General features: G+C 39.4%; 1 protein-coding gene and 1 pseudogene across 5 annotated transcripts in view; both read left to right on the forward strand.

Moving 5' to 3' along the window:
* LARP1B (La ribonucleoprotein 1B) overlaps window positions 1-22424 on the forward strand; it is a 151073-nt gene that overhangs the window by 73500 nt on the left and 55149 nt on the right. The window lies entirely within an intron of this gene.
* On the forward strand, window positions 15391-18276 carry LOC129481053 (fos-related antigen 1-like; annotated as a pseudogene).

Genomic DNA, 22424 nt, shown 5'->3' on the forward strand with positions numbered 1-22424 from the left:
CTTGAGCCCGGGAGGTGGAGGTTGTAGTGAGCCGAGATCGCGCCATTGCACTCCAGTCTGGGATACAGAGCTAGACTCCGTCTCAAAAAAAAAACAAAACAAAAACAAAAAAACAAAAAACAAAACTTACATACATATTAATAGCAGATGGAAGACTTACAAAGTTGACTTAGAGATAAAAAGCATTACTAGTGTGAAAGTGTCATATAATGATAAAAAGTGAAGTTTATCAGAGGAGATAACTTCAAATTCAATGTATTTAATATCAACGCTTCAAATATATGAAACAAAAATTGGTAAAACAAATCCACTGTTGTAATTTACTCTCTAAGTGATTTACTCTCTAAGTAAACAAGGCATAATCAGACAATAAAAAGTAATTTCAGAAACGTTTTGCCTAAGAACTGCAGAGCATATGTTCTTTTTTAGTATATACATGGTACTTAGACCTCCACTGGTCTATAAAGTGAATTCCAAGGCATTTATATTACACAAAGCACATTATTAGTGGAATTAAACTGGTGATTTTATTTGTTAATTTTTACATGTTTTTGTAGAGATGAGATCTCACTATGTTGCCTGGCTGGTCTTGAATTCCTGGCCTCAAGAGATTCTATGGCCTTGCCCTCCCAAAGTGTTGGGATTACAGGCATGCCACACTGCACCTGGTCAAGCTAGTGATTAATAATAATAAAAGTGAATGTAATAAATTCCCATATTCCCAAAAAGAATGATATGTTTTTAAATTAAATAACTCAGCGTTCAAAGAAGAAATTAGTGGAAATTAGAAAATATGAATTGAATGATAACGAAAGTTAAAAGGTGCAGCTAAGGCAATAGGCTTAAATGCAAATATTAGGAAAAACACTTGAAATTAATAGGCCAATTACCAATATTATCTTGGCTTTATTTAAAAAAAGACTCCCACAACAGGTTGCAGTGAGCAGAGATTGTGCCACTGCACTTCAACCTGGGCAACAGAGCAAGAGTCCATCTCAAAAAAAACAAACAACAACAACAGCAACAACAAAAAACTCCCCCAATTCTCAAAGACAGAGCAAAAGCTTCTCATTCATGTTACCTGACATTGGCTGTGAGTCAGCTGTTACAGCTCTGTATGTTTGGTTCTTCTCCAATTGTCTTCTCATTTGGGGATTAATTCCAAAACACCAGTTCCTATACAATACATGCTTATTCATGTGGCAGAGGGGAAGAACAAGAGGCAGAGCCAAATCTTAGTTATATTTGATGTTGCTGCTTATATGTGCTTTATGTGCATTTTTTATATTCCATTGACTATATGGCCAAGCCTATATAGGCGGGGAACATATATTTTTTCCTTCCATTTGGTATTTATCTTTTAGGGATACATAATAATAGTATATATTTATGGGATACATGTGATATTTTGATACATGCATACAATGTGTAATGATCAAATTAGGGTAATTTATATATCTGTCACCTCAAACATTTATCATTTCTTTGTATTTGAATGGGGAATATATATATATATATTCTCAGACTGGTCTCGAACTCCCAACCTCAGGTGATCCGCCCGCCTCGGCCTACCAAAGTCCTGGGATTACAGGTGTGAGCTACTGTGCCTGGGTTATGTTGTATATTTCAAAATGCAAAATTCTTTTACTCTCTTCCTAACACCTTTCTCTGAAAGACTTCTCAGATTGCTTTCCTTTCATGGACAATGTGAGCTCTCAAGTTAACTGTAGTCACTCTCTCTTTAGAAATGGTTTTGAACTAAAGTTCTTTCTGCTGGAGAGTCAAGTGAATCAAGAGACCTGATTTTAGAGGCCAGGCATGGTGGCTCACGCCTGTAATCCCAGCACTTTGGGAGGCCGAGGCAGGCTGATCATGAGGTCAAGAGATTGAGACCATCCTGGCCAACATGGTGAAACCCCATCTCTACTAAAAGTATAAAAAGTAGCTGGGTGTGGTGGCGCACACCTGTAGTCCCAGCTATTCAGGAGGCTGAGGCAGGAGAATCACTTGAACCCTAGAGGCAGAGGTTGCAGTGAGCCAAGATCACACCACTGCACTCCAGCCTAGTGACAGAGCAAGATTCTGTTTCAAAAAAAAAAAAAAAAGAGACCTGATTTCAAGTTTTGCCTCATTATGTAAATTCTAGCCATAACCCCTTGCACAAGTTAGTCCTATATTTCAAATATGGCAGCCTTATAATAAATTGACTGTGACAGGGATTCATTCATTAACATATATTTGAGTGTCTGCTATGTACCAAACAATGTTGGGAGCTGGGAATTTGGTAGTGAACATGACTGACAATTGAAAATACAATCTCTAAATAATTCAAAATGGTGGAGTGAGTGGAGCTAATTAAACTGGAAAATCTAGGCAGAAGAGAACTATCTAATTGACCACTGAATTCAGTTTTATGCCTCTCAATAAACAAGAGAGAAGAAATTTGCTGAGGTATCTCAGTGGAACAGTGGTGGGGGAAGAGTGTGAATGAATTAATAAGCAGAAATATGAGTATGATACATTCAAATGTATAAGAGTATATTGCACTCAAATATTGAAACTTGGTATAGGTATTGGAGAAATGACAGTATCTGAACATAGATAAGGCACAGGGTGTGTGTGTGTATGTGTGTATGTATGTATCTATATTAATATGCTTTTATTTATTTATTTATTTATTTATTTATTTATTTATTTATTTATTTTGAGACGGAGTCTTGCTCTTTCACCCAGGCTGGAGTGCAGTGGCGCGATCTCGGCTCACTGCAAGCTCCGCCTCCCGAGTTCACGCCATTCTCCTGCCTCAGCCTCCCGCGTAGCTGGGACTACAGGCGCCCGCCACCTCGCCTGGCTAATTTTTTGTATATTTAGTAGAGACGGGGTTTCACCCTGTTAGCCAGGATGGTCTCGATCTCCTGACCTCGTGATCCGCCCGCCTCGGCCTCCCAAAGTGCTGGGATTACAGGCGTGAGCCACTGCGCCCGGCATTAATATGCTTTTAAAGAATGAAAAGAACATTTTACATGGTGATGGCAACGGTCCAGTGTAAAGAGAGAATTGAAGATAGAGTTGAGAGTAGATAATGGGGCTAAGTTCCTGAAAATACGAGACTAGATAGGATTCGGAGCATGTAGTACAGGGTTTCTCAACCTCAGTACTATTAACATTTCGAACTAGGTGATTCTTTGATGTAGAAGCTGTCTTATACATCATAGGATGGTTAGCATTATCTCTAGTCTCTACCCACAAGATGCCAGTAGCATCCCCTCACCCCAGTCCCATGACAATGAAAAATGTATGGTGGAGGTGTGGACAAAATCAAAACCCAGTTGAGAACCACAGAAGTCAGCCATTATTTGTATTCTTGTTCCCTTGTATGTAATGTGTTATTTTCCCCTCTGGCTTTCAAGATTTTTACTTTACCATTGATGTTCAGCAGTTTTACTATGATGTGTCTTGGTTTGGTGTTCTTTGAATATATCCAATTTGAGGTTAACTGAAACTTTTGAATTAGTAATTTGATGTTTTTCATCAAATTTGGGGACATTTCAGTCATTAATTCTTCAAATATTTTTTCTGTTCCTTACTCATTTTTTACTTGGGAATTCACTTACAGGTATGTTATACTATTTGATAATATTTCACAGGTCCTTGAGGTTCTTCCTGTTTTTTTGTTTCGTTTTTTTGAGATATTACCCAGACTTCTTGTGAAATCCTAGGCTCAAGTGATCTTCCCATGTCAGCCTCCCGAGTAGCTGGGATTTCAGGTGTGAGCTGCCATACTTGGTTCTTTCTGTTTTCTGAAATATTATGTTCTATAGATTGGACTATGTTTATCAGTCTGTCTTAAACTTCACTAATTTTTGTCTACCATTTTCATTCTATTTTTAGGCCCGTCCAAGTATAAATTTTTTAGTTCCGGAATTTCCGTTTTTTATAGTTTGCATTTTTTGGGCTGTGATTTCCTATCTATTCACTTATTAAGACCATGTTTTTCTTCTGTTTCTTCATATATATTTATAATAGTTGCTTTGAAGTCCTTGTCTTAAAATCTGACATTTGACATTTGAGAGATCTTGTGATAACATTTGAGCGAGCTACTGAGTGCTTTTTTACCTTGACTATGGATTACATTTTCCTATTTATTTTCACTGCTAGTAGTTTTTATTTTTTATTTTTTATTTTTTTATTTTTATTTTTATATTTATTTTTTTTGAGACGGAGTTTCACTCTTGTTGCCCAGGCTGGAGTGCAGTGGTGCGATCTTGGCTCATCGCAACTTCCGCCTCCTGGGTTCAAGCGATTCTCCTGCCTCAGCCTCCCGAGTAGCTGGAATTACAGGCATGCGCCACCACACCCAGCTAATTTTGTATTTTTAGTAGAGACGGGGTTTCTCCATGTTGGTCAGGCTGGTATCGAACTCCCGACCTCAGGTGATCTGCTCGCTTCAGTCTCCCAAAGTGCTGGGATTACAGGCATGAGCCACCGTGCCCAACCACTGCTAGTAATTTTTAAAGTTTTATACTGTGTATTATACATATGCTGTAGAGATTATAGATGTCATCTTCCTCTGAAGGATGTTGAGTTTTTTTGTTTTATTGGATGTTGTAGGCTACACTTGGAATTGTGTAGGCTTATTTTACTCTTTGTTAGGTTAGATCTGTGGAAAGCCTCTTTAACTTGACAGAACTTAACCTCCAAATTCTGTGTCTCCTCTAGATCTTATCAGGTTTTATATTAGGCTTTGCTAGTGAGTCTAGAGTAGGTCTTATTCCCTATACTCGAGTGTGGACCTTATTCTGTAGCATGGCTTCATTTCTAAGCTGTATCACAGATGAATGCCCAGAGGGTTAATGAGTAGCTTACAAAGGGTATCCATTCTTAACTGGGCTTGTATGCTCACCATCCCCCAGCACTACTGGACCTTTAGTATATCTGTTCAGCTTGACCACATAGCAGTCACTTTGGGATATGTCTTAGGTAGTCTTATCCTGAACATATGTGCTCTGCCTCCAGCCAAGGACACACAGCAGCCTGACCCTCACATGGACTTATTGCCCCCCTCTTCCCTGCATAGATTGTCTCCAGTGCTCTATTCCACAGGTTCCACTGCTTCAACTGTATTAAACTCTAAAGCACTAGCTTCTCAACTCAGCAGGACAGTTATACTTTGCTTGGGCTGAAGCTTGCTGTACCATGGTTAGGAAATTGTACCCAGAAAGAGAGCTGGAGTGATCGTGGAGCCCATCTTGTGAGCTCTTCTCTCAGAGATCACAGTCTTACATTGCTTTTGTTCAATCCCTAAAAATAGTTGTTTCATAGTCATATCAGTTTTATGGTTATTTACATGAGGAGGCACAGGCTGGTATTGCTTGCTCCATCATAGCCGGAAGCAGAAGACCATACCCATTACATCATAAAATTAAAAAGTCTGGGCCGGGCGCGGTGGCTCACGCTTGTAATCCCAGCACTTTGGGAGGCCGAGGCGGGTGGATCACGAGGTCAGGAGATCGAGACCACAGTGAAACCCCGTCTCTACTAAAAATACAAAAAACTAGCCGGGCGTGGTGGCGGGCGCCTGTAGTCCCAGCTACTCGGAGAGGCTGAGGCAGGAGAATGGCGTGAACCCGGGAGGCGGAGCTTGCAGTGAGCCGAGATCGCGCCACTGCACTCCAGCCTGGGCAACAGAGCGAGACTCCGTCTCAAAAAAAAAAAAAAAAAAAAAAAAAAAAAAAAAAAAAAAAAATTAAAAAGTCTGACAATATTAAGTCTTGGTAAAGAAGTGGTGCAACATGAATTCACACATCACTATTGGTGTTACATTAAGTTGTTACAACCAACTTTAGTATTACTTATTAAAGTTGATTGTTTATGTATCCTAAGAAGCATCAGTTTCATTTCCACATGTACATATGTATACATGCGTATTTCTAATACACATCAATTCCATTTCTAGTTATGTCTATATGTGTACATATGTGTGTGTATCTTTTGTAGAGAAACTTGAATATGTGGACTATGAGACACATACGTATTGTTAAAGCTAATAGCTTCATTATGTCTAAAATGGTATTATATGTGTTTTGTGTACAGTGGTATGGTATTTAACAGTGAAATAATTGGTATAGAAATGAAGATGATTTTAAAAACAATGCCAATATAGATCAAATAAGAGAACGGTAAAATGGTGATAGTTGTTGAAACCATGTGATGTGTATATAGGACTTTGTTATACTATTCTATTTTTGTATATGTTAGAAAAATCCAAAGTAAAGAAGTTTTAAAAGTTTGGTGGATGTTAGTCATATAATATATGCAGAAAATGTGATTTTATTAATATACAGTTCTAAAACGGGAAATGAAATATATTGCATAGGGAAACTTTCAAAGGTAATAAATGAAGGAACAGTTAGGAAATTGGTCTCTGCTAAGGTCAATATGGTGGTTTTTCTGGAGAGAAGGAGGGGAATGGGATTGGGCAGGGGCAAAAAGGGACTTCTAGGATATTGGCAGTGTCCTATTAACATAGATGGGTAGTAGCATGTGGTGTTCATTATATTAATTTTCATACCATACACATAGGTTTTATACAAGATATTTCAAAGCAAAACAGTTATTTAAAAATAGCTGGATGAAAGAATTTTGAGAGTTTTAGGTTGGCATAATCAAGGGAAGCATCCTAGAGAAGCCTAGAACTTAAAACTAGGTCCTAAATAATGAATATTCTGTATTGTAAAACATCTGATCTAGGACCCACTGTTATGCTTAGTATTCCTGATCAAAAATAAAGGACACAGAAGATAACTTCCATTGGAACACATTCTCCTTGATGACAGTGTCTATCTCATTTGTTCACTCATTCATTCATCTATCCATTTATTCATTTAACAGATATTTAAGTAGCTGTTAGGTGCTAAGCATAGTGATAGGCAATTTGTGAACAGTGTTGAGGAGTGATGGAGTTTCCAGTCCCCAGATTCTTTATGATTCTCCTCTTTGTTGAGCTGGGACGAGAGACCTCTTTTGTATATTTGCCTTGAGGTGTGAACTAGTTAGCCCCAAAAAACTGGCTGGCTTCTTTCTTGCCCTTTTTCTAAGACTGCCTGGTTTCTTTGCTCAGATTTCTGTGGCAGAGTCTTTCCCTTTTTCTCACTGCTAAGACAGCGATTGAAAAATTTGCTCTTTTATGCATTCTTTCAAAAATTCCTCCCCTTGATGCATGCAAGAGTTTTGCCTTGATTATTAGGCAATGTTTGGATATATGTACAAAATCAAAACAGAGAATAAGTAGTCTAGCTAGAGAAGGTAGCTGGTGGGCTTGATTTATGAAGGGGAACAGTGAAAAAGAGAGGTTGAGGACAAAAAGTAGTATGGGGTGCTCTAAGTGGGTAGATTGCCTCTTAAATATTGAAATCTGGATGTGGTTATTGCTAGAACAGTGGCTGAAGAAAATCTTGTGTTTCAAAGAAAGTGGATTGAACAGTACTTTTTGTGACCCGGAATTCAAAATTAAAAACTTATAAAGACAATAAATGGAAAACAAATGAGTTTCTGAAGTGTCTTCATCAAATATAGAATTATGGCCAGTAGTAAAAGAAAAAAGAGTTATGGCCAGTAATTACAATATAATTTATAAAGTTTCTAGTCACTCCTTCATTGATAGAATACAGTAATATGTAAGCACAAATGTGTTTATTAATAGCCTGTTGATATAATTTATGAAAAAAATACAGAGTTTACAACTTTTTTTCGAAATTGGCTCCTGAGTAATAAAAGGTTTCTTGACATTGATTATCTAATGAGAGCTAAGTATGTGAATTATCTAACAGAGTTCAATATTATTTGGGAATAGGTTTTAGAGCCCTTTTAAGTTGAAAATTGAGAATGATCAAAATATCCTAATTCTCTTAAATCACCAGTAAAATACATATCACTTCATGCATAGCCTTACACCTTAATATGCATCTAAAGCTGGACGCGGTGGCACATGCCTGTAATCCTAGCACTTTGTGAGGCTGAGGCAGGTAGATCACCTAAGGGCAGGAGTTTGAGACCAGCCTGGCCAACATGGTGGAATCCCTCTCTACTAAAAATATAAAAATTAGCCAGTCATGGTGGTGGGCGCCCATAACCCCAGCTACTTGGGAGGTTGAGGCTGGAGAATCTCTTGAACCTGGGAGGTGGAGGTTGAAGTGAGCCAAGATTGCGCCACTGCACTGCAGTCCAGCCTGGGCAACAAGAGCAAAACTCTGTCTCAAAAAAAAAAAAAAAAAAAAAAAAGCTTCTAAATATATATGTAGTAATGTAGCAGGATCATATTTATAAAATAAAGTATTGAAGTGCTTGAATTTTGAAGTACTTGAGCATATTTTTAAAGATTCTAATTTGGTGGGTCTTCCTGTCCATAGTCATCTTTCTCTTTAGAAGCTGATTTTTTTAAATTTTATTATTTTAACTTTATTTTATTTATTTATTTTTGAGATGGAGTCTCATTCTGTTGCCCAGGCTGGAGCACAGTAGGGGGGTCTTGGCCCATTGCAACCTCCACCCTTGGGGTTCAAGCAATTCTGCTGCAGCCTCCTGAGTAGCTGGGATTATAGGTGCTCACCACAATGCCTGGCTAATTTTTGAATTTTTAGTAGAGATGGAGTTTCACCTTGTTGGCCCGGCTGGTCTCGAACTCTGATCTCAAGTAATCCATCTGCCTTGGCCTCCCAGAGTGGTGGAGTTACAGGCATGAGCCACTGCACCTGGCCAGAGGCTAATATTTAAAATAATTCTTTCTACTTTTAGTTGTTATTTCCCTATGCTTTTCAACATTTTTGAACATGAAAGGATATGGTAAAACTATACTTGTTTGGGCACTTTTCAGTGGTCAGGACATTATCGAAATGTATTCATCCTTTCGTTAGGTTTTTCTTTCTGTGCATTAACATTAGGGTTTGATTACATCAATGCATACATTCATTGAGTAGAATAGCAGTGGCATTGCTGGCCCATTTAAAAAGTGTTATTATTATTGCTAAACAAGTATAATTGAATTTCTATAAGTGAAATGTTAGCACTACAGTACTCTGAAGATTGTTTGGGTAGGTGAGGTGGGACTAGATTGCAAAGTGTCTTGAAAGCTATATAGGAATTTAGAATAAAGAGCAATTGCAATTTTTATAAAGAAAGTGGAATGATCAAAATAGTGGTTTAATAGGTTTATATACGTGAGGCATTAACCTAGATCAGAATAGGGGAGGACAGAAGTTGAGTTAAAAACCCACTTATAGGCCGGGCGCGGTGGCTCACGCTTGTAATCCCAGCACTTTGGGAGGCCGAGGCGGGCGGATCACGAGGTCAGGAGATCGAGACCACGGTGAAACCCCGTCTCTACTAAAAAATACAAAAAATTAGCCGGGCGCGGTGGCGGGTGCCTGTAGTCCCAGCTACTCGGAGGCTGAGGCAGGAGAATGGCGTGAACCCGGGAGGCGGAGCTTGCAGTGAGCCGAGATTGCGCCACTGCACTCCAGCCCGGGCGACAGAGCGAGACTCTGTCTCAAAAAAAAAAAAAAAAAAAAAAAAAAAAAAAAACCCACTTATAATAATCCAAGGGTGAAATGAAGTGCTGAACAAAAGGAATATCGTTTATTTTCTCAACATTCATTAATAACCTACATGAGAATGAAAAAGTGCCAAAATTGGGAAGAGATTTTAAAGAATCAGTTCATAATACCTTGTGAAAGAAGTAGGGACATTAACAAGGAAAACCTAAGAGAGAATGATCTTGAGATCAGATTTGGAAATGTTGAGTTGATGTCATGGTGTCTATTCATGTAAAATGTCTTTTATCCTCTCTCTAAATCCTAGAGATGATAAGAAGGCCAGAAATGTAGATTTTGGAGTATTTAGTAAAGAAGGGAGACTTAAAGCAGGAAAAGTGATTGAACTTTTTAAGGTATTAAAGAAAAGGAAAGGGAACAATTGAGACAGGAAGTTCACTAGTGGTAATTTGGAGGAAAAAAAATAGGTGTGGGCTGGGCGCAGTGGCTCACGCCTGTAATCCCAGCATTTTGGGAGGCAGAGGCAGGCAGATCATGAGGTCAGGAGTTTGAGACCATCCTGGCCAACATGGTGAAACCCTGTCTCTACTAAAAATACAAAAATTAGCCAGGCATGGTGGTGCACACCTGTAGTCCCAGCTATTCAGGAGGCTGAGGCAGGAGAATCACTTGAACCCGGGAGGCGGAGGTTGCAGTGAGCTGAGATCGTGCCACTGCACTCTAGCCTGGGCGATGGATCAAGACTCCATCTCAGAACAAAACAAAACAACAACAACAAAAAAGTGTGGTTATTATATATAGTTTCACTGAAGAAGCCAAGAAAATAAATGGTGTCTGAGATTGTGACCCATAAAGGGACACATTCTATCTGAACTATAGCTTTAATTTTTTTATTTTTTTTTTTTCAGACAGGGTCTCACCCTGTTGTGCCTAGGCTAGAATGCAGTGGTGAGATCATAGCTTACTGCAGCCTCAAACTCCTGGGCTCAAGGGAGCCTTCTGTCTCAGCCTTCCCAGTAGTTGGGATTACAGGCATGTGTTACCACACTTGACTAATATTTTACTTTTTTGTGGATACAGTGTCTCACTGTGTTGCTCATGCTGGTCTTGAATTCCTGGCCTCAAGTAATCCTTCCACATCAGCCTCCTGAAGAGCTGGAATTATAGATGTGAGCCACTGCACCCAATCAGCTTTCATCTTTTTTCCCCCCACTGACTTCTTATTTTAAGGCAGAGAAACTTGCTTTAACCCGAGAGGCAGAAGTTGCAGTTAGCCAAGATCACGCCACTGCACTCCAGCCTGGGCAAGACAGCAAGACTCTGTCTTGGGAAAATAAATGAATAAATAAATAAATATAAAATAAAAAAATAAAAATCCCTTACTGCTGACCACCTTGGACCTACCATCAGACTGTAATTCACATTGATATGAATAGGAAGTGAGAAAGTTGATGCACCGAGGGTTCTTTCAAGCAATTTGGCTGAAGGGAAATCCTTGTTGCTTAAACTTCCTCTTTCTAGTCAGACCAATATGAGTTGCAGAGAAATGTATACTTTGAAAGACAATGTAATTTTCTCACTTAATGTTATGAATATTTTTCTGTATCAGTAATATGCATCTATATTTTATTCCCTCCAAGTCTTCATTTTGAAATATTTCAAACCTTCAGAAAAGTTACATACATAATATGAGGAATGCCAGTATATTGTTCACCTAGATTTGGCAAACATCTTACCATATTTCCTTTTCTTCTATGTATAAATATATAGGTGCATATATGTAGATTTTTTTCCTGAATCATTTGCGAGTTAGTTGTAGACATTATGTCAACTTATCCTAAAATACATCAGCAAGTATCTCCTAAAAACAAGTACACTCTCCTACATAACCACAATTATCAAAAACACAAGAAGTTTAACATTGATAGGATGCTATTATTGAATATGCAGTTTACATTTCTCCAATTGTCTCAGTTGTCCTTTATAATTTCTTTTATTTTTTTCTAAGTCAGTTCTAGACAGGAATCACACATTGCTTTGAGAGTCATATAATTTTAATGTTCTTTCATTTAGAACAGTTGTGCTGCCTTTTTTTTTTCTTTTTGGCTATTCATGACATTGATGTTTTTCAAGAGTTCAGGCCAGTTGTTTTGTCCTTCAGTTTGGATTTGCCCGATATCATTACATGATTAGCTTCAGGTTAAGATTTTTTTTTTTTTTTTGAGATGGAGTCTCGCTCTGTCACCCAGGCTAGAGTGTAATGCCGTGATCTCGGCTCACTGCAGACTCTGCCCCCCGAGTTCAAGTGATTCTCCTGCCTCAACCTCCTGAGTAGCTTGGATTACAGGCATGCACTACTACGTCTGGCTAATTTTCTGTATTTTCAGTAGAGACAGGGTTTCACCATGTTGGCCAGGTTGGTCTTGAACTCCAGACCTCAAGTGATCTGCCCACCTTGGCCTCCCAAAGTGCTGGGATTACAGGCGTGAGCCACTGCGCCCAGCCAGGTTAAGTATTTTTGACAAGAACATTACATAGGCAATGTGTCCTGTTCAGTATATGCTCTCCAGAGACGTGATGTCAGTTACAAAATTTGATGTGGTTAGAATTGGTGATTTGGTCATTTGGTTATGATGATATCTACCAGATTTGCTCACTGTAAATGTACCTTTTCTCCTTTGTAATTAATAAATGATCCTTGGAGTGGTATTTTAAAACTGTGTTCCCCAACAGTCTTTATTCAGTATTTTAGCTTCCATTGGTGATTTTTGCTTGAATCAGCTATTATGCTTATTATAAGATGTTGCTTTTTTTTTTTTTTTTTGAGGTGGACTCTCGCTCTGTCCCCAGGCTGGAGTACAGTGGCGCAATTTCGGCTCACTGAAACCTCCACCTCCCGGGTTCAAGCGATTCTCCTGCCTCAGCCTCCCGAGTAGCTGGGACTACAGGCGCATAGCACCACGCCCAGCTAATTTTTGTATTTTCAATAGAGATTAGGTTTCACCATGTTGGCCAGGATGGTCACGAACTCCTGACCTCGTGATCCGCCTGCCTCGGCCTCCCAAAGCGCTGAGATTACAGGCATGAGCCACTGCGCCCGGCCAACATGGTGATTTTTATTTATTTTTTATTTTATTTTTTAGGTTAATGTTTTTTATTTTTTATTTTTATTTTTTATTTAGATGGTGATTTTTAAATTTGTTATTCCCTATACATCTGTTAGTATTCTTCTATAAAGAAGAACTTTCCTCTCCACTTCATTTTTTATTTTTATATTTTAATTTTCTCCCTTTTTAGTGCTAGTATGGACTCCAACATGGATTTCTATCCATTCTTGTCCTCATTCATTTTGATGTTCAGAATATCTCAAACCTAGTCAGGTTAGAGCTCTCTCAAGATGGCTCCTGCTTATAACCAGCATGTCCTCATCTGTTCAGCACATTTACATTTTATGGCACAACAAAGTGGTCTTCTTGCCCTCTTTCTTTTTTACTTTTGTTTTATAATTGTGATAAAACATACACAACAGCATGTATTATTTTACAGTTTTAAGTTTACAATTTTGGTTTGCATTTTTTTTTTTGTTTTTTTGTTTTGTTTTGTTTTGTTTTGTTTGAGATGGAGTTTCGCTCTCGTCACCCAGGCTGGAGTGCAATGGTGCAACCTTGGCTCACTGCAACCTCCACCTCCTGGGTTCAAGCGATTCTCCTGTCTCAGCCTCTCAAGTAGCTGGGATTATAGGTGCCCGCCAGCACACCCAGCTCATTTTTGTATTTTTAGTAGAGACGGGGTTTCACTATGTTGGCCAGGCTGGTCTTGAACTCCTGACCTCAGCTGATCCGCCTGCGTCGACCTCCCAAAGTGTTGGGATTACAGGCATGAACCACCACGCCTGGCCTTGGTTTGCCATTTATTTATTTATTTATTTATTTATTTATTTATTTTTGAGATAGAGTCTCACTCTGTCGCCCAGGCTGGAGTGCAGTGGTGCAATCTTGGCTCACTGCAACTTCCGTCACCCGCGTTCAAGCGATTCTTCTGCCTCAGCCTCCTGAGTAGCTGGAACTACAGGCGTGCACCACCATGCCTGGCTAATTTTTGTATTTTTAGTAGAGATGGGGTTTCACCATATTGGCCAGGCTGGCCTTGAACTCCTGACCTCGTGATCCATCCGCCTCGGCCTCCCAAAGTGCTGGGATTACAGGCATGAGCCATGGTGCCTGGCCAGTTTGCCTTTTAAAATGTGGTCTTCCCTGGTTTATCCCTGGCTTACTTCTGTTATTATTTTGACAACTTGTCTAGATATGATAGACTATTCTTAAGTTTTGGGTTTTTATTTATTAACTGTATGCTAATGACTCCCTTGTGTCTTTGTGGGACTCTAGAACTATATTACTGGTAGCCTACTAAATTCTCCAGTTATTTATCTTATGTTTCATAGGCATCTTTTTTATATTCTCTCATTTAAAAAAATGAAAGAAAACCTACCCCAAACCTATATTTTTTATTTTGCTTGGATGCCTTAGGAATCCCCATCCACTTAACGTAACTTCTAACATGCAGTTTGTCACTAGGTCCTATCAGTCCTTTCATATTCATTCCTACTGCCATGCGTCATCTCTCTATATAAGTTTTATAGGATGTTCTTGGCTCTAGTTCATTCTCTTTCCAGCTTAACTCTTGTCAGAGTAGTCTTTCCTCCTTATTTCTCATTTCATTTTTTTTTCCTAGCAAATTAGATAATTTACTACAAGTCCAAGAAGCAATTCTTGATTTTAGGCAAGGCTTTGTATAAGACACCAAAGAACGACTTTGCTTTTCTTTACCCCTGTCTTTGGTGTACTTTCCTCTGTGTTAGCTTCATTTTCAGTTATGCTTTCTCTGAGTGGGAGCAACAATGGCCATTGATGGTTTCAGGCTTACATTATTTTCAAAGTAAGTGATTCCAAGGAAAATCCTTCATCCTTCTAAAATCTTTCATCATCGTAAAATATAAATATGATTATTTCTCTATTTTTCTTAATTCTATTCAGTGGTTCCTCACCCCCTTCAGGATAAAGTTCAAATTCTTTGGCAAGCAAGAATTCATGAATTCTTGATTTGGCTTTTACATATTTTCATTGTCCTGTTGCTCTCTGCTTTAAAATTTATATCCATAAATACCAAGTTGCATGTGCAGTTTCTTCCACCTGCAGTGGCTTTTCACATTATTTACTTGCCAAACTCCTTATCTTTTAGCTAAATAAACCCCAGTTCAGATATTAATCTTATTTGATAAATTTTGTGCTCAATCCCAGAAAAATTACTCTCCTATTCTACCTTTGCACCACATATGTATGTTTGTTTTTGACTTATACTGAATTGTAATCTGTTTACAAAATTTTATTTTTTTTGAGACGGAGTTTTTGCTCTGTCACCCAAGTTGGAGTGCAGTGGTGTGATCTCGGCTCGCTGCAGCCTCCGTCTCCTGGGTTCATGCAGCTCTCCTGCCTCAGCCTCCTGAGTAGCTGGGACTACAGGCGCCCGCCACCACGCCCAGCTAATTTTTATATTTTTAATAGAGATGAGGTTTCACTATCTTTTTTTAATAGAGATGAGGATCCACCTGCCTCAGCCTTGCAAAGTGCTGGGATTACTGGTGTGAGCCACTGTGCCCAGCCTACAAATTTTTTTATGTCCATTAGATCATTAAATCTCTTTGGTCCCTTTTTGAACAAGGCAAGGTATAAATTTATTAAAAATAACTACAACAACAACAAAAACAAAAACCAAAATTAGGCTTTGGTTGTGCATCCAGTTGTGGTAGACTGGCTAATTCTGATCAACCCTATTGCTGAGAACAGCTGAAAAAGTAGGTTTTAAAAATCTCTGTGAAGGCACAGTAGAGGGCCAAGACAGTAAAACATCATGTGATCAAAACCTGGAAAGAGAGTCGGAAGCCAGCACCGTGGACCCCACGGAGCCGCCAGCCCCGCTTATGTTCTGAGACTTCAGGGAAACCGGCCCGAGCTCCGGGAATGGCGCGGGTATGGCGGCCCCGCGCAGCGCCCCGGCCGCGGCGCAGGCAGCCCAGCAGAAGTTCCACCTAGTGCCAAGGATCAACAACATGAGTGGCAGTCAGGAGCTGCAGTGGATGGTACAGCCTCATTTTCTGGGGCCCAGCAGTTACCCAGGCCTCTGACTTACCCGTAGTCCAGCCCCCCACAACCCCAGCCAGGAGTCATCCGGGCCCTGGGGCCGCCTCCGGGGATACGTCCAAGGCCTTGTGAACAGATCAGCCCCGGGGGAAGAGGAGAGCCGCCAAGTAAGGCCCGAGCGGAACAAGCTGGCTGCGACCAAGTGTAGGAACTGGAGGAAAGAACTGACCGACTTCCAGCAGGCGGAGACTGATGAACTGGAAGATGAGAAATCCGGACTGCAGCGAGAGATTGAGGAGCTACAGAAGCAGAAGGAGCGCCTGGAGCTGGTGCTGGAAGCCCACTGACCCATCTGCAAAATCCCCGAAGGAGCCAAGGAGGGGGACACAGGCGGTACCAGCAGCACCAGCAGCCCGCCAGCCCCCTGCCGCCCTGTACCTTGTATCTCCCTTTCACCAGGGCCTGTGCTTGAACCTGAGGCACTGCACACCCCCAAGCTCATGACCACACCCTCCCTAACTCCTTTCACCCCCAACCTGGTCTTCACCTCCCGCAGCACTCCTGAGCCCTGTGCCTCAGCTCATCACAAGAGTAGCAGCAGCAGCTGAGACCCATCCTCTGACCCCCTAGGCTCTCCAACCCTCCTCGCTTTGTGAGGCACCCGAGCCTTACTCCCTGCAGGTGCCACCCTAAGCAACGTCTCCTCCCCTTCCCCCACCAGTCCAGCTGGCCTGGACAGTATCCCATACCCAACTCCAGCAGCTTCTTCTCCATCCCTCTAATGAGACTGACCATATTGTGCTTCACAGTAGAGCCAGCTTGGGGCCACCAAAGCTGCCCACTGTTTCTCTAGAGCTGGCCTCTCTAGCACAATTTGCACTAAAACAGAGACAAAATATTTCCTATTTGTGCCGGAGGAATCCTGGCAGCCCAGAGACTTTGTAGATCCTTAGAGGTCCTCTGGAGCCCTAACCCTTTCCAGATCACTGCCACACTCTCCATCATCCTCTTCCTTTGATCCAACCCTACCTCCCGACAGAAGGTACCACTTTACCCACCTAGAACGCTAACTCACCAGCCCCACTGCCAGCAGCAGCAGGTGATTGGACCAGGCCATTCTGCCGCCCCCTCCTGAACCGCAAAACTCGGGAGGTGCCCGTGGCTTCTGTGATGAGCTGATCTGCAGATCTCAGCTTTTTTTTTTTTTTTTTTGAGACGGAGTCTCGCTCTGTCGCCCAGGCTGGAGTGCAGTGGCGTAATCTCGGCTCACTGCAAGCTCCGCCTCCCGGGTTCACGCCATTCTCCTGCCTCAGCCTCTCCGAGTAGCTGGGACTACAGGCGCCCGCCACCACGCCCGGCTAATTTTTTTTTGTATTTTTAGTAGAGACGGGGTTTCACCGTGGTCTCGATCTCCTGACCTCGTGATCCGCCCGCCTCGGCCTCCCAAAGTGCTGGGATTACAAGCGTGAGCCACCGCGCCCGGCCTCAGATCTCAGCTTTGAGAAGCCTCCAGCTCCAGGGAATCCAAGCCTCCACAGTGAGAGCAGCTGCTATTTATTTTCCTAAAGAGAGTATTTTTATACAAACCTACCAAAATGGAGTAAAAGACTTGAAGCTAAAAAAAAAAAAAAAAAATCTGGAAAGAGAAGGAAGCCTAGAGAAATAAGGCTGGAATTTGGGTCTTCATTTCCCTCAGATGCATCTGCCAGTTCCGTCCTAAGCCTCAAGCTTTTACTAATAATGTCTGGTCCTCAAAAAATAATTAGGAATATTGGAAGACAATATGATATGATAGAAAAAAACAAAAGAAACAACAGGAAATAGAAACAGACCCCTAGTGATCCAGAAAATAGACTTATCAAGCAGACTTTGTTTTTAATAAGTTAAAAAATAAAAGATAAGATGGAGAATTTCAGTATAGAGCCAGAAACTTTAAAAAATAATCAAGTGGAAATTTTAGAACTGTAAAATATGATAATCAAGTACAATGGGTAGGCTTAATAGTAGATCAGGACAGTGAAGAGATAATTATTAAACTGGAAGATGGATCAAAAGAAAAATCCAGAGTGAAGCATTGAGCAAAAAGATGGAAAATACAGAAAAGGGTGTAAGAGACATAGTCTAACACATATCATTGGATCTTCCAAAGGAGGAAGAGAGGGAGAATAAAGCATAAGTAATATTTGAAGAGATTATTGGTAAGAATTTTCCAAAACTGATGAAAGACACCAAAGGACAGATTCTAGTCCTAAAAACCTCAAAGAAGATAAATACAAAGAAAACCTCATCAAGACCATCCATATAAAACAACTGAAAACAAAAGCTGGATAAAAAGGACAGATTACCTTATAAGCATTAATAGTAAGACTTACAGCTAACTCCTCAGTAGAAATAATGGAGGTGAGGGAACAAAGGGATGATGTAGTTACAGTGCCTGAAAGAAAGGGAAAGTAGTGTTCAAGAATAAAGGTAAACAAATAATTGAATTGTACACTTAAATAGGTGAATTTATGAGATGTAAAATAAAGCTCTAAATAAACCTGTATAAAAATGAAGGTAAAATAGAGATATTATCAGATAAATGAAAACTATGAAAATTTATTTTCAGCAGATCTGCTTTAAAGAAAATACTAAAAGGAATTTTTCAGGCAGAGGAAAATGATTCCAGAAAGAAGCTTGGAGATGCAGGAAGAAATGAAGAGCAATGGGAAGGGTAAATATGTGTAAATATTTAAATAAATAGTGGCAATAAACACAACAAAGCTGGTGTAACTCTGTTTACTCTATCAGGCAAAGTAGGTTTTGAAGGGAAAACTTATTCAAGATATAAAGATGGATATTTTATAATCATGACAAGTTTCATTGCCTCAGAAGATATAATAGTTCTAAATTTGTGTACATCTAATAATGTAGCTTCAAAATACATAAAATTTACAGGCAAATAGGTGCATTCATAATCATAGTGGGAGATTTTAACACACACCTTTCTTATAAAGAAAGGTGTAAGATGGAGCAATCAGAACCAAAAAATCAGTAAGGTTATAGAAAATGTGAATGCAGTTTAGAAAAGTGAATTCCAGATGGATTATAGTTCTAAACGTGAAACACAAAATAATAAAACTTATAGAAATAATAGCTCAGTAATATTTCAGTGGGGAAGATTTGTTGAACAGGAAGCACAATGAAGGAAATGATTGATAAATTGCACTACATTAAAGGACTTCTTTTCATCAAGATACTATAAGAGAATAAAAAGACAAGTTAAAAAAGTGTCAAAAGGTATTTACAAAATTTTATGAAGAACTCTTACAAATCAATGAGAAAGACAACCCTATAGAAAAATGAGCAATAGTATTGAATAGTCACCTCAACAAAAGAAGCTATCTAAATCAGCAAATATACTCAAGGTTTTCAGCCTCATTAGTAATCAGAGAGATACAAATTAAAGCTACAGTGAGATAACACATATACCTACCAGGATGACTACATTAAAAACTTTTTCTGAATATTTATTTTGAGATATTTATAGATGCACAGGAAGTTGCAAAAATTGTACAGAGAGGTACTGTGTACCGTCACTTCCCTTCAAAATTCACATCTTATATATAACTATATATACATCTTATATAACTATAGCACAATGCTGGGCAAGGTAGCTCATGTTTGTAATGCCAGCTGTTCTGGAGGCTGAGGCAGGAGGATTGCTTGAGGCCAGGAGTTCAAGACCAGTGTGGGCAACATAGTGAGACTTCATCTCTTAAAAAAAAAAATTAAAAAAAAAATTAGCCTGTCATGGTGGCATGCACCTGTGGTGCCAGCTACAGGTTGAGGTGGGAAGATCACCTGGGCCCAGGAGTTCAAGGCTACAGTGAGCTGTGGTCGTACCACTGCATTCCAGTCTGGGCAACAGAGCAAGACCCTGTCTCTAGAGGGGGGAAAAAAAAGAAATATGTTGTATAATATTAAAACAAGAAAGTAGACATTTCTTATCACAAATGTATGTGTATAGTTTTGTGCCATTTTATCACGTGTAGATTCATATAACTACCACCACAGTCAAGACACTGAACTGTATTATTACCACAAAGTTCTCCCTGTGCTCTCTAAAGTTACCCCTTTAGAGTCTCACCCACCTGCCTCACCTCCACTATCCCTAACCCCTGGCAACTGTTCTTCATCTCTATAATTTTGTCATTTTGAGAATGTTACATGATGGAATCACACATTTCTTAGAGCAATTTTAGATTCATAGCAAAATTGAGCAGAAGGTAGATTTTCCATAGATCCTCTTCCCCCACACAAGCATAGCCTCCCGTATTGTCAACATCCCCTACCACAGTGGTACATTTGTTGCAGTTCGTGAAGCTACCTAGATGCATCATTCTCACTAAAAGTTTGTAGTTTACGTTAGGGTTCATTCTTGTTCAAATGGCTAAATTTTGAGACTGAAAATACCACACATTGGTGCAGATGTAGATCAATAGGAACTTTAATATACTGCTAATGGGGATAAAAATAGGTACAGACACTGTGAAAAACTGGCATTTTCTACTAAGGCTAAATAGAAACCTACTGCTCAATTCAGCAATCCACTCCTAAGTAAATATCCAACAAAAATTTGTGTCCCTGTTCACCAAAAGAAGTTTTTGTAAAAACGTTTTTATAGGAATTCGTTTGTAATAGCTATAATCTGAGAAAGGACCCAAATGTTCATCAATAGCAAAATGGATTTCTTAAAAAATTGCAGTGTATTCATATGGTAGAATAGAACAAGGGTAGACAAATATAGTAAATATCTTAGACTTTGTGGGTCATACGTTGTCTGTGGTCATACATTGTCTACCTAACTCTGCAGTTGTAGCAATGAAGTAGTCATAGGCAATATGTAAACAAAAGAGTGTGGTTATGTTCCAAAACAGCCATTTATAAAAACAGGCTTTAGCCTTTGGGCCTGTAGTTTGCTGACCTCTGCTGTAGAGCCACAAACTGTGGTTACCTGCACGTACATGGATCAGTCTCATAAACATAATTTTGCATGAAAGAAACCATATGGTATAATTCAATTTTTATAAAGTTCAGAAACATGCAAAACACCTACTGTATTGAAGGTGTATGAGCTATTTTGGGGGAGAAAGAGGAGATCCTGACCAGAAGGGACATGAAAAGGAAGCTTCTGGGGTGCTAGTAATTGCTTTTACCGGAATGGTGATTACTTAAGTCTGTTTACCTTTGATTATTCATTGAGATGTATACTTATGATTTGTACACTTCTCATGTATGTGTGTGTGTGTGTGTGTATGTTATACATTAATGAATTAGTTAAAAATAAAAACTAAACAAAAACATACGCAACTTGTGTTTCCATCAGGGTAGAATTGTGTTATTTATCTCTGGCATGTAGTAAACATACAATAATTATTTATAGAATTGGGAGTTGCTAATAGCAAGCTCTGTAGCAAGATAAGGGACAAGAGGAGTGAGCAATGATTCTGATTTAGCCTGAAGAGCTTATTGAAAACTTTTGAGGAAGAAATGTTGATAAATATACATTTTGATGTAATTAAAGATACTTTAGTGAAAAAAGATCATAATCTAAAAGGCTAACATTGGGATTTAATAAACGATTTGAGCTGACAAGTGACTATTCATCTTTGGACAGAAGGAAAAGATTCTTTTGTTATTAAGAGCAAGCTACAACTATTTTGTAATGATATTTAATTTGCTTCCTGTTTTAAATTTGCTTCAACCCGACAAATTCTTTGTTATGTTTTTTGCTTGCTTAAACCCTCTATGGATGTTGCCCTGTAAAGATTCATGTACCCATTAGTACCATGTGGCGTAGATGTGATATAGGGTTTTATTGGGAAAAACTTAGAAGAAATAGTGGAGTGTAAGCAGTCCCTCAAACTCCTTTTTTATCTCACAGTTTAGGCCAGACATAGAGGGTCTTTATGCACCTGTGGCCAAGTGAACTTCCAGTAGAGAATGACCTCTACCCTCTGTAATACCCCACACATTTGTAGGTCAGGGCCGGAAACACCTAAGTGACTATGTAATAGTAGTTACGAAGGGGAAGCCTTTAGAACGCCAGAGGCAGGGAGGGGTCTATTCTTCCTTTGAGCTAACAACTCAAACCTACTGAGTCTCTTTGCTGCAGCTATCCAGGGCCATCCAGATTTATCTTTATCACATGCATCCCATTATTATAAAACAAAGTGAAATCTTCTTGACCCAGTATTAAAGGTCTTCTAGTAGCTTTCTCCAACTTCCTCATCAGGCCTCTTTGCCACTGGTTCTACACAGATTTTTCTTATTCACTTAATTACTTTCTAATAAACACATTGCTTTTTCCAAGCTTCTTATCTTTGCTCACATTACCTATTTAGAATGTTTCTCCCTTTCTGTAAATTCTCATTCTTCAAGAGCTGCTTTCGTCCCATCTCTCCTGTGATGGCTTTCTGATGATCGTAATTCTTATACCAATATCGCTCTTCACATACTACCTAATATTATTTATTTTTATGTGTTCATTTCTTCCTTTTCATCTAACATATAAATTCCTTAATGGTAGGGAACATGTATTAGATTACTTTGTAACGTCTGTAATACCTGGTAGTCTTGTATGTAAATGCTCAACAAATAATTAATGATTAGTATGTGTGCTCTTATAATGTTTTTTAGTTTTAAAATCGTCATAATATTTTAGGGTTTCATATGCCTCTTAGATTCTGAATGTTGT

The sequence above is a fragment of the Symphalangus syndactylus genome, chromosome 4, assembly GCF_028878055.3.
Source record: "Symphalangus syndactylus isolate Jambi chromosome 4, NHGRI_mSymSyn1-v2.1_pri, whole genome shotgun sequence".
Taxonomy (NCBI): Eukaryota; Metazoa; Chordata; class Mammalia; order Primates; family Hylobatidae; genus Symphalangus; species Symphalangus syndactylus.